Source organism: Mus caroli, chromosome 12 (genome assembly GCF_900094665.2).
Source record: "Mus caroli chromosome 12, CAROLI_EIJ_v1.1, whole genome shotgun sequence".
In the NCBI taxonomy this organism is placed as follows: domain Eukaryota; kingdom Metazoa; phylum Chordata; class Mammalia; order Rodentia; family Muridae; genus Mus; species Mus caroli.
The window spans coordinates 33,433-45,535 of record NC_034581.1 but is presented as its reverse complement, the minus strand read 5'-3'; positions in this window follow the sequence as shown (position 1 = coordinate 45,535).

The window sequence follows — 12,103 nt, the reverse complement described above, 5'->3', positions numbered from 1 at the left end:
TACCCAAACTGCTTCTTGTCACAGTGTTTATTACAGTAATAGGACACAAATGAGAACAAACTGTACTGGTGACTCTCATCCCAACAGAGCCAGTGTTTAAATGTTGGCAGTGATGCTCTGTTATCCAGTGTAGTAGTGTCAATGCTAAACACAATCTCTGCAGTACAGCCCCATTACTTTGTGGAAACTAATCCTACAAACCTTCTCTTTGCAACAGTAAGAGACCACTGCAAAACATCACAATGAAACTGTAGAGTTTTGGAGCCCAGTTTCAATGGATGTATCTTCAAAAATTCCTGCACCTGAGGGTCAGGGAAGATCGCAGAAGAGGGGGTAGAAAGATCAACAGAGCCAGAGGGTCAGGAAGTTTACTATGAAATTGTATCTCCTAGTAGTACTGTCACAAGCTACACTCATAAAGTCTCACCAACATGACTGCCCAAACATGAGCTGAATAAATAAGGGTGATACTAATGAACAGGCAAAACTGGGTAGGGAAAAGCCCATGAGGCCTCAACAGTACACAAGTAACAACTCAGGAGAGCTGGGAGGAATAGAGGTGGTCTATCCTCAGGGACCAGTGTCAAGTGATCAGCCCTGAACACATACCTACAAATAACATTATATGGTATCAACAGGATACCTATATGTGTATATGTATATACATATGTGCATGCAATAATAATTAGTGAGAAGAGGCCATAAATTTGAAGGAGAATAGGGAGGGATATATGGTAAAGTTTGGAGGGAAGAAATGGAAGGGAAAAATATTGTAATTACGTTTTAATCTCAAAAAATTATGTTAAAAAAATGAAATGGATGCTACAGATTCCAGGATAAAAACCAGGGTCATATTGATCTTGTTGACAAGTTGATTCCACCTCTAACCAACCATGTATACTTTATGTTACACAGTGCTAAAAACACAGACTTGGAGAGGATGTTAGGTTGGGCTTGGTGGCACAGCCCTTGGAAGTCTGAAATAGGATTATTTTGAATATAAAGTCAGCCTGGGTGACACTATCTTACAAAAGGACAGAAACTATGTAAGAGCTGTGTGGATGGGGAAGAGTGCTGTGAGGGTGGGAAGGGAGGAGTGGTGTGAAGATGAGGAGGGAGGAGTGATGTGAGGGTGTAGAGGGAGGAGTGGTGTAAGGGTGGGGAGGGAGGCATGCTGTGAGGGTGGAGAGGAAGGAGTGCTGTGAGAGTGAGGAATAAGTAGTCCTGTGAGGGTGTGGAGGGAGAAGTTCTGTGAGGGTGAGGAGGAGTGCTTCGAGGGTGGGAGGACTGATGGAAATAGTGTCTTCTGGACATGCCATGCCACAGCACACATGAAGTCACAGCATCCATGGTTATCTCNAGAAGACCAAGTCAGGCAAAAATACTACACATATGAGGGAGAGTTTCTGAGGACATTCGTTTCTCACTACTAAAAACAATTAGTAGTTGATGACTGCTGGAGGAATTAGTCACCATTCTTTGGGAAGTGCCTACCAGTAGGTTATCCTTCCCCCAAGTGGATGATCCCATACCTGAGTTCGTGTCAGTAGTCCTATTGGACTCAATGGGTCATCTCAACCACAACCAAAACCAAAACCAAAAAGGAAGGGATACCAGATCCTCTTCTTGATTCCCTATAGAATATTAAACATCACATATTCTATAATGGTGGAAATACTGAAGCCAGGGTTTTACTTATGCTATACATAACCATTACCACTGGGGTGTATCCCCAGCCAATGCAGTTCTCATATTCTATCATGCATGTGGAGGATCTTAGCATAGTATTTGTGGTAGTTAAGATAATCATGAATTCCTTTCATCTGTCTCTATCTCTGTCTCTATCTCTCATACACACACACACACACACACACACACACACACACACACACACACACAGCTGCAATGCCTCCTGCAGGCAGAGAAGACTTACACCAGGGTCTGTAGTTTGCACTCAGTGTAGATTAAGCTTTCACAAAGGTTTTTTAACTCCATTATCCCTAATTTTATTGTTGGCCAGGCTGAGGTGTGTCAGAGTTCGGCTGACCATCAAAACGGAAGAGAGGTCCTTGCAGCAGGCTTCAGTGAGATGACAGTTCTCTAGCCTGTGGATAAAGTACACAGCTGGACCAAGCAGGACTGGCTCGACCAACAATAAGTCTAGGAAGGGGAGAGGCTCACAGGGCCCCACCCAGCTCAACTGTTGTCTATGAATAGACTTTAGGAGAAGGGGGATAACTATCTTTAGTTGTGTCTCCTCTGCTGAGCCCATCAGGGTTCAACACATAGCTATAACCCACAGTCTCACACATGATCCTGGTTATCTTGGTGGGTCATAAAATAAGATGAATAGGTATAAATGAGAGAGATTTGTGAGGAAGGTAGAATGGAAGGTGGGGGTGAGAATGCCAGGATGCATGCTGCACATGTATAAAAGTGTTATAAATTCCCACCTAAAACAAAAACCCCAAACCAAGCCCCCCCCAAAAATTCATATATCTATTAAGTTAGGAGGAGGGCATTTCCAGCTGCCTCCAGAAAATAAACTCAAGTTCTTGATTTCCACCACACTGTCATGATCACACAAGGGATTTAGATTTAGGAAAGCAATCTAAGACTTCCTAAGACTAAACCAGCTAAAATCCAGCATGGATGAGGAAGGGCCTCACGCTGAGGAGTTTGGCAGGTGATGGTTTCTGAGATAGGAAGAGCCAAGTCTTCTTCAGGGATGTGTCTGCTGAGAGGTGGCCCATGCTCCAGTAGATTGTCTTACTCCTATGTACAGTAAGTAGACTCAGTGGANTTAGGCAAAGAGCATGTGAAGTTGGGAGGGAATGGTGAAGACGGGATGGAGGGAACTCAGAGGAGAGAAGATGGGGGATGAGTTTTGTCAAGTGACACACAGACATATATACATGCATGAAATTCTCAACAAAGAGAGAGAGAAGAGCAAAATGAGTGATGCACAGTCAAAAACTCAGAAGCAGGTGTCTGCATGCATGAGTGGGGTTCATAGTGTTGGGAACAAAGAGACATATTTTAGGTACTACCATTTCATTTTCAGATTCTGTTTAATCACAGGGAGAAACTAAATTCAAGGTCCTAGGCCCTAGAGTATTTGGGGACTTCCCAATAGCTAAACAGCTTCTATTATAAGGAAGCACTTGTCTGAGTCCAGACAACTCAAGGGCAACTTCTCCATCTTGCTGGCAGGGTCAAACTAAGTTCATGTTGCCAAGTCCAAGAATTTCATCCTAACTTGATTGGTAAAAACTCTCTTGTTCATCCCCTTATGTCAAACTATGACTGGGCGACACTATTGCATATGCCGGAAAGATTTTGCTGAAGGAACCCTGTTATAGCTGTCTCGTATGAGGCTACATCAGTGCATGGCAAATACAGAAGTGGATGCTCACAGTCAGCTATAAGATGGAACACAGGGCTCCCAATGGAGAAGCTAAAGAAAGCACCCAAGGAGCTGAAGGGGTCTGCAACCCTATAGGAGAAACAGCAATATGAACTAACCAGTACCCCCAGAGCTCGTGTCTCTAGCTGCATATGTATCAGAAGATGGTCTAGTCGGCCATCAGTGGGAAGAGAGGCCCCTTGGTCTTGCAAACTTTATATGCCCCAGTACAGGGGAATGCCAGGGCCAAGAAGCGGGAGTGGGTGGGTAGGGGAGCAGGGCGGAGGGAGGGTATAGGGAACTTTCGGGATAGCATTTAAAATGTATATAAAGAAAATATCTAATAATAATTAATTAATTAATTAAAAAAAGAAAACTGGACCTAGATACTTTGATAGCTAGATCTCAATGATCAGCCTCAGGAATGAATCAGGCAGAAGGGAGTGGCTAACTAAGGGAATAGACCTTGGAGCCTTTAGCAAGGGAGAGGAACGGGGGCTGGGGAAGGTTGGGGGAGAGGAAGATAAAACCTTCTGGTCCCATCTTTGCTGTGCTCAGATCTGTTAGAGATCCCTTTGTGTGTAACAGCTGCTAATAAGTCTCAGAGGAATTTGGAAGCATGAAAAAAAAAATAAGACTGGGCAATGCTACATACACCCCACTGCCCCTCACTTTGTAGTCTCATCCTTTAAATATGTTGTGCAATTTCTCTTCAGGGTCACAGTTAGCTTCTGAGTCTGTTCTGTGGCCCCGATTACAATAAATTTTTTGTCATCTGCATTGACTAGTGGNGTTTTGTTGGATTTATGTTGGATTTAAGTGGATCTCACAACAATATGGGTTGCCGTGTAAGTGTGGAGTCAACCATATTTCTTCTGTCTATAGCTCACTGTCCAAAGCGATGTTCCAAAGGAAGAGAGGACATACTTACAATATCCTGTGAGTGGGCACTTTGGTTCTTTCCAAATCTTACATAGCAGCTTAGCACCTTTGTCCAAGAGACTGTTGTCTGTGAGATCCAGATATATCAGGGATTGATTGACTTTCAGGACTGGGAAGACGTCATCCCATTTCTGAGCAGCGGTAGAACAAGATCCCAGGCTGTGGAAGAAATGAGAACAAGTATGTTCTGAATGATCCAGAGAATGTTGTAGGTAATGTTGTGAATGGGTTTAATAAGTATATAGCAAGCCAAGGTAAGAGAAGTAATTGAAAGAGATAGTAAACATCAAATCAGGCCTACAAAGAGATAGCAGAAACTGACTGTGGGTAATTGAAGGGTCTGCATTGTTTCTGATCAAGTTTTTTTTCTCCTTGGATGAACTTTCCAGACAAACTTTCAAGTTTTCTTTCCTATTTTAGGAATACTTCCTAACTGTTCAAAGACACAATGTTTATACTCTTTGGCCATTTTGCGTTCTTATGTTGTTGAGTACAAAAATATGGTCTAAATTGCCTAAGTTCACCAAGTTTCATTCTCTCCCACATAAATTTTGATCATGCATGCCTTTAATACCAGCATTCAGGAGGTAGAGACAGGCAAATCTCTGTGGGGTACAGTCTAGTATTGTCTACACAGTATGTTCCAGGCCATCTAGAACTACACAGTGATATCCTGTCTCATTAATTTTCTTCTTTTAGTATTTCATACAGATATATATCTTATTCACATCCTCTCCTAATTCCTACTCAACAGATTTCCACCCCAAATTCATGCTCTCTTTTAGCCCCACCCTCAGCTGAAGAGATATCATCAGTACCAGCTTGGGAAGGGAGAGTCACTTTTTCTTTGGTGTTGTGACTACTGATAGGTTGCCCATTCCTTAAGGATAGCCCCATACCCATGTGCATACATGTATTGCTAATTGTACTGCCGTAAATTTATGAATATCTATCTATCTATCTATCTATCTATCTATCTATCTATCTATCTATCTATCTATCTATAGTTTTGAGACAGGGTTTATCTATATATGTTGACTGACTCCAAACTCATTACGTAGTATACCAGGCTAGCCTTTAGAGATCCCTGCTTCTGCCTCCCAAGTTCTTGGATCCAAAGCGTGCACCACCAAACCCAGATTCATATATATCATTATGAGACTGGGTCTCACTATGTGGATTTCAGAGTTTCAGCCCTCTTGTTTCAGTCTCCTCAGTCCCATGACTATAGGCAAGTGACAGATTTTTATTATCTCCAATCTAAATGACCCAACAGAGTTGTTACTTAAACTCTCTCAGCATAAGCAATCTTATTAGGTATGGCGAGAGACAGAAATGAGGCCCAGAGGTCCAGGAGAATGAATGGAAATATGGGGCTGGTGGGAGTGGAGGAAACCTCTAGAAAGTCCCAGAGACCTAAGATGTGAGAGGTTCCCTCGTCTTAATGGGGGTGATCTTGGCTGGAATACCAAGTAGTAGGGAGAAGGAACCTGAAGAGACCACCTCCAGTAGTTAGACAGGGATCCCCAGTGGCGGGATGGGGACATCAAACCACCTTCAAAATTTTTGACCCAGAATTGTTCCTGTCTAAAAGAAATTCAGGGACAAATATGGAGCAGAGACTGAAGGAATAGCCAACCAGTGACTGGCCCAACTTAAAATCCATCTCATGGGCAGGCACCAAACCCTGACACTATTACTAATGTTATGTTGTGTTTGCAGACAGGGGCTTAGCATGGCCGTCCTCTGAAAGGCTCTACCAGGAACTGACTGAGACAGATGCAGATACTTGCAGCCAATCATTGGGCTGAAGTCAGGAACCCCTAAGATAGAGTTAGGGGAAGGATTGAAGAAGCTGAAGGGGATGACAACCACATAGGAAGATCAACAGTGTCAACTAACATGGACACCTAGGAGATCCCAGAGATTAAGCCACCAACCAAAGAGCATACATGGGCTTCTCTATGGCCCCCAGCACACATGTAGCAGAGGACTGCTTTGTCTGGCCTCAGTGGGAAAGGATGTGCCTAATCCTCTAGAGACTTGATGCCCAGGAAAGGGGCATGCCTGGGGTGGGAAGGATGGGGTGCAGAACTCTGGGAGGGGGCAACATTTGGGATGTAAATAAATAAAATAATTAAAAAATAAGAAATCTTTCCCTCTAACTTAGATTTGCTATATAGAATGATCCAAGATAGTTTTATATGACCAGACTTTTAGGGATTGAAGAGACAGACCTGAGAAACTTCAGATTGCAGGCTGGATTTTTCAGAACCTCATACAGTGAGTGATGCATGTGTGTAGATTGCCACCTTGCAGGGTCAGATGTGAGATGGCTTCATAACCATTAAAAACGAGGCACAATTTCTCGTAGGCATCATCTGGGGAAATATTTTTGAGGCTAAAGAAAAGAATACAAAAGAGGANATCTTGAGTGCTGGTGAGATGGCTCAGTAAATAGGCAGACTTGACACCAAATCTGTCAACTTCAGTTTGATCCCAGACGAAAGAATCAATTCTGGCCAATTGTCCTGTGGCCTCCATTCACACAAATATGTACCGCACATTCCTCTCCATACAATTATCAATAAATATAATAAAAATTTCTAGAAATCTGATTTTGACTTTCTATCCCTCTACTATACAATAAACAGAAGCAAAGGAATGCAGTATGATTAGATTTTAGCTCCCCCAAATTAAACTACCCCATTCTTCAAGGCATTGTTGATAGACTTGTATTTAGGCTATACAGCATTGTTATATTATAGGTACACCTCGTCAAATAATCGACCCAACAAGATAATTAACATATCTCACACAGCTACCATTTTTTTACTTCATAGCTACAAACCTACACCCCTGAAAACATCAAGAAACGTAGATTTGGGGCAAGATGCTCCTTTTCTGGTGCAACCATATGATAATCTCTATATAAGACAGATTTTTAAAAGATTTATTTTTTAAAAAAATCTTTAAAGATTTATTTACTTATTTATTTAATGTATATGAGTACACACTACACACTGTAGCTGTACAGATAGTTATAAGCCTTCATCTGGTTGTTGGTAATTGAATTTAGGACCTCTGCTCGCTCTGGTCAACCCTGCTCGCTCTGACCCAAAGATTTATTTATTATTATAAAGAAGTACACCTTAGTGGTCTTCAGATGCACCAGAAGAGGGTGTCAGATCTCATTATGGGTGGTTGTGAACCACCATGTGGTTGCTGGGATTTGAACTCAGGACCTTTGGAAGAGCAGTCAGTGCTCTTACCTGCTGAGCCATTTCACCAGCCCCAAAAGATTTATTTTTAACTGTGTGACAGTGTGTGTCTACGTTTGGGTAGGAGTGAGTTGTATGGGTATATGCTTGTGTGAGTATAGCTGCCTTCAGATTCCAGAAGAGTTATCAGCACTCCTCTTCAAATTGCTCCACATATTGAAACAGAAAGAACATTGTCAAATTCATTTAAGAGACCATATTTATGCTGATACTCGAATCATATAAATATTCAACAAAATAAAGGGAATTGTGGATAAATTTTCCTGATGAACATAGATGCAAAAATATTCAAAATAATTGTAAACTGAATCTAAGCACACATCAAGAAGATAATCCATTATGGCCAACTAGGCTTCATCCCAGAGATGCAGGGATAGTTCAACATACAAAAATCAGTCAATGGGATACACCACATAAACAAACTGTAAGAAAAAAAACACACGATGATCTAACTAGATGATGAAAAAGACTTTGATGACATTCAACACTGCTTCATAATAACTCTGGGAGAGAGTAGTAACACAACAGACATACCTAAACATAATAAAATCAGTTTATGGCAAGTCAAGAGCCAACATCAAATTGAATTGAGGGAAACTCAAAGTAATTCTACTGAAATCAGGAACAAGACATGGCGTCCACCCTGTCCATATCTACTCAGTATAGCACTTGAAGTTCCAGCTAGAGCAATGGGACAACTGAAAGAGATCACAGGGCTATGAATTGGAAGAGAAGGTATGATATGATAACATAAGTGCCACCACAATTCCACCAGGGAACTCTTAAAACTCATTAAACACCTTCAATGAAGTGGCTGGCTACGAGGGTAACTGAAAACATCAGTAGCCCTCCTTTATACAAATGACAAACATACTGAGAAAGAAATCAGGGAAACAACACCCTTCATAATAGCTACAAACAACATTATTTACTTTGGGGTTACTCTAACCAAGCAAATGAAGAAGCTTGTATGGCAAAAACTTCAGGTCTTTGAAGAAAGAAATTGATGAAGGCAGAAGATGAAAAGATTTGCCATCCTCATGGATCAGTAAAATATAGTAAAAATGGCCACCCCACCAAAAGCAATGCATGGATTCAACACAATGTCCATCAACATTTCTACACAATTCTTTATAGGTCTTAAAAGGACAAGACTCAACTTTATATGGAAAACCAAAAATCCCAGGACAGTTAAAACAATGTTGTGCAATATAAGAATTTCTAGATATCACCATCCCTGATATCAAGCAGAGGTGATAATATTAATAACAGAGCTATGAGAATAAAAACCACACGGTATTGGCATAAAAACAGACACTATAATCTATGCAATTGAAAACCCAGAATAAATCCACACATCTGTGAACACTCAATTTTTAATGAAGTCAGAGCATAATGGAAAAAATGAAGCCTCTTCCACAAATGGTGCTGGTCTAATTGGATGTCTGTATGTAGAAGAAAGCAAATAAATCCACATTATCACCTTGCTTAAAACTCATGTCCAAGGGGCTGGAGAGATGGCTCAGTGATTAAGAGCACTGACTGCTCTTTCAGAGGTCCTGAGCTCAATTTCTAGCAACTAAATGGAGGGTCACAACCGTATGTGATGGGATCTGATGCCCTCTTTTGGTGTGTCTGAAGAAAGCAACAATGTACTCATATACATAAACAATACAAAACAAAAAAATCTTCATGACCAATTGGATCAAAGACATCTAGATTAAACCAGACACTTTGAACCTGACAGAATTGAAAANAGAGAAGAGCCTTGAGGGTATCAGCATAGGAGATGACTAGACAACTGATAGCACAGGCACATTCTTTTCACCAACCCCACATATGACAGAGAGCTAATATACAAAGTATATAAATAACTCAAGAAACTAAACAGCAACAAACCAAATAATTCGATTTAAATAGAGTACAGAGCTAAACAGAGAATTCTCAATAGAGGAATCTCCAGTGGCCAAGAAACACTTAAACCAATGTTCACCATCATTAGCAACCAGAGACATGCAAATCAAAACTACTTTGAGATTCCATTTTACACCTGTCAGAATGGCTAAGATAGCTCTTGATGGTGAGGATGTGGAGCAAGGGAATCACTCCACTATTACTGGTGGGAGTACCAACTTGTTGAACCAATATGGAGGTAAATGTGATGGGTCCTCATAGAATTGGGAGAGCTTCTACTTCAAGACCCAGCTATATCACTCCTGGTTTTATACCCAGAGGTCACTCCATCCTACCACAACACACTTACTCAAATATGTTCATTGTAGCTTTATTCCTAACAGCCAGAAACCAGAAACAACCTACATGTTTCTTAACCAAAGAACTTAAATAAAGAAAATGAAGCATATTTATACATGGTGTGTTACTCAGATAAAAAAAAATGACATCCCTGGCCCAGAAAGATGAACATGATATGTCATCACTTATAAGTGGATATTAGCTGTCAAAGAAGACCACACTACAATCTATAGACCGAGAGAGACTAAGTATTAACAAGGAGCTCTAAACAAGACACACAGATCTTTCTGGGAAGGGGANATAGATTTTTCAAGTGTCCTGTCAGTGGGTGGGTGGGGATGGGAAGGAATCAGATCAAGGAGGGAGGGGCAGAGGGGAAAGAGTCCTGGGAGAAGATTGACTGGAATAAGGGGGCATTTAGGAGGCTGTGTNGAAACCTATTGCAGCAGAAACTCTCTGGAATCTAAGAGTGTTACAATAGTGAGGACTCCTAGTAATAGAGGATACAGAGCCTGAACTGGCCATCTTTGGTAACCTGGGAGGGCTCCCAGTTGTGGGACCAACACCAACCCAACCACAAAACCTCCAACCCANACCTGTTCTACCAGCAAGATGTGCTGAGGCAATGGTGGCTCAGAGATTGTGGGAATGGTCAAACAATCACTGGTCTAATATGAGGGCCAAGCCATGAGAAGGAGCCCATGACTGACACTGCCTGGATGGTCAGAGATGGAAGCTGAATGGCTCAGAGACCTAGGAAAAGACTATGTGGATTGCTGTCTATATGCAGGCGAGGTCAGGTATAAGATAAGGTGAAAGCCTGTGATTGGGCAGTGGAAAAGGAAGGTGGGTTGAGAATTTTAGAGATGAGTACAGAGAGTAGAGGGAGAGAAGGAGGAAAGGAGAGGAAGAGACAAGATGGAACCTATAGGAGAGGAAGAGGAGCCAGAACCACACAGTTTTGGGAGCCATAAGTATTGGGGATTTCTTAAATAGATGNTTAAATTATAAGTAGGGTGTGCTTGCCCTATCTAGGAGTGTAGCCTGTNTTTATATCAATTGAGTTTTGAGTTCATTGTGCAGGCATTTTGTGGGTTGAGAATTTACTAATATAAATCTGACTGAGATGGGCAACCGTGGAAAACCCTGAGGAGATAGAAGTAGAGTCATTGCATGGGGTTAGCCATGAAGGCAGCAAGGTTGCCAGGGAGAGTGAGTAGCTGGTGATAGCGCAGGATGGTGCCTTTAAAAAATATTTCCTGCAACAAGACTAAACACGACTGACGAACCCCTCCTCCCCACAAAAAAAAGTTTAGTAAAATTATTCCCAAAAACATACATTAGTGCCTAGACCAATTGACATCAGAGAGGCTTCCTCCGGCAGTTAATGTGAATGGATGCAGAGACCCACAACCAAAGGCAGAGCTTGGGGAACCCTATGGAATAGGAGAAGAAAGATTGTAGGAGCCTGGGGTGAAGGACACCTGGGAAACATGGACCACAGAATCANCTAAGTAGGCCTCATAGGAGCTCACAGAGACTGAAGCAACAATCACGGAGCCTGCAGGGGTCTGTACTAGGTTTTCTGCCTACATGCTATGGTTGTTTAGATTGGGCTGTTTGTGAGATTTGAGGGAAAGGGAAACTAGAGAGAAACTGGGCTGAGCGAGCATAGGGAGGGAATGCTGCAGTTGGGAATGTGTTGTATGAGAGAAGAATAAAAAATACAAAAATGAATAATTGCTTGATTTTGAACTGGGGGATATTAAAAATAATAAAAAAAATTATGAACTCTAGACGGGAGGGGGGAACGGAGCAGTTCGAAGTGGAGAGGGATGGATGGGTTGGTATGATATAGGAACAATGCTCATTATGACATTAACAAAATAAAATGGTAGAGGAAGCAGGAGACAAACTACCAATTGTAGTTTTCAGAAGTGTAGAAGGAGGAGGTGGGCTTTGCTTAGCTTACAGTAACAGTGAATATTGTAAAACTAACCTGGCCTTTGAGCTCCTTGAATGAAATTCTGTGGGAAAGGTAGTGTCTCCAAGGGTTCTCTTGAAAGACAGACATCTTTCATTTGCCACTGTATGAGTCCATGATCTATGCATATTTGGGCATTCNCATGATTAAAATCACATACCACTCCACATGCACACTCCTGTACACATGGGCTTGTATGCATACAGACCCCTTTCTAGTTAGAAGGCATATACTGTA